Source organism: Pteropus alecto, unplaced genomic scaffold, assembly GCF_000325575.1.
Source record: "Pteropus alecto unplaced genomic scaffold, ASM32557v1 scaffold28, whole genome shotgun sequence".
NCBI classification, from domain to species: domain Eukaryota; kingdom Metazoa; phylum Chordata; class Mammalia; order Chiroptera; family Pteropodidae; genus Pteropus; species Pteropus alecto.
In genome coordinates, this window is record NW_006441063.1 from 674,148 (window position 1) to 676,059 (window position 1,912).

A 1,912-nucleotide genomic window follows, 5' to 3' on the forward strand; every position below is an offset into this window, starting at 1 on the left:
ACCCATACCAAGCGAAGCCAGGGCCACACCGCTTACTAGGGCCTCTCAGACACCTCGAACTCAGCAAGTCCTAAACAGGATTTTTTCATCTTCCAAAGAACTTCCTCCTCTGATCTTTATCTCAGAGAATACCATCATTTCTCACACCCAGACTTAGAACCTCAGTGACTTTTTAACTCCATTGCTCTTCTATCACACCTGTTACCCATAAGTGGACTCCTCCTCTTAACTACCATATGCCTCTCAAATTGGTCTCCTTGTCTCACTGCCTAGTCCAGCCCTTTATTGACCTCTACATCAGTAGTGAGCAATCTTTTTTTTTTAACATGAGTGCCAGTTTAAGAACATACATATTTATAAGCTGTTTTTCCCCACACAAGAAAAAAACTATATTCTCCCCGATAGTTTAAGCATCGTTCAAGCCTGCTCCTGATGATCTGTAGAACTCCCTCACTGTCCTTCCTGCCTCTCTCCCCGTTTACCCACCCTTTACTTGTCTGCCAGAGTTTTCTTCTTAAAACAGTCCTTTTGCGCCACTTCCCTGCTCAAAAACCTTTGACACCTCCCATGGCATTCAAGTTCATTTGCCCACTGAGCTCCCATAGAGCACTCTAATCACTGTTCTCCTGTCCTCCACCATTCTCCACCCTTCTTGTCCACTTTGCCCCCTGCCAAAGGTGTCAGGATAGTCCTGGAGATCATGGTACATCCTATTGGTTCTCTTTTTCTGGAGAAACCTAACAGTTTCTCCCTGCTGTGTTCCTGCAACTCTTTCTCCATTTCCATTGCTGCCTGTCTTGTATCATACACAGTCATGCACAGGTCAGTTTCCTCTGGGGGTACACATCCACTGAGGGAAGTTTATTTTCATCTGCACATCTCCCTGGAGCCTAGTGCCTCTTAAAGATCCTGCTCTACCCAGAAAAGAGATGCCCCAAAGCAGAGGCAGGAAAACTAAAGAAATGGAGAGTTTAAACAGTGTCAAAGGAGAGAAAGCCAACCCAGAAATGAAACATTTGCCAAGAGTTATGAACTCAGATGCCTCCAGGCCAGACAGGTCATGTGGATGAAGGAAAATAGCCAGATACAGAAACGGGGTGGGATGTGGTGGGCTGGAGGGGCAACCCAACTCATTATTTCCCTATGGGAATGCAAAACCAGTAGAGCCAGGTTTTTCAAGAAAGACTGGATATCCATATTGCTGTGCGCAATGTCATGATTTTTAACTGTTGGCTGCTCATTTAGATTATTTGATGTAATCTGTGTGTATATAGATGCTTCAGGGCTATTGGTACTGTTTTATTTGTTAAGCTGGGCTGATGGGTACATGAGGGTTTGCTTTTCCTGATACTTCTTGCCTCATAGAAAGGTTAAAAATATCCTTTTATATGTATTCCAAATTAGCTTGAAAAATCTGTATACCCTTTATATGAGTTCAGTTTTGCCAGCAGACCACCCATTTGCATCCTCTACTCTATGTTAGTTTGTTGTTTTGTAAAACTTACAGATTAAATGAAGGTTTGTGGCTATACACCTTCACTTGAATAATAATTAGATTAGTTAAGTGTTACTTTGTGCTGAAAATAGAAAAAGGCAGCAATGCTGTTTCTTCCATAAGAATTGTTCTATGAAAGGAAAAATGTTGCAGCTCACCAACTGCCACCCACTGTTCTCTCTGGAATGTTTTTTAATCTATCATGCATTACCTTTCACAGTCGACGTTGAATATAAGAATATTAATTATTCTGCACAAGCCAAACTATGACTTCAAACATATGCATGTTCCCTCTTTGTGATTTTGATGAAGTCTGTATATGTGTGTAATAGAGCACAATTTGTCAAACCTGGAGACGTGGATAGGATTCAGATAATCAGAGGGGAGGAGAAAGGCTGTTTCTGGCTGTGGGGATGA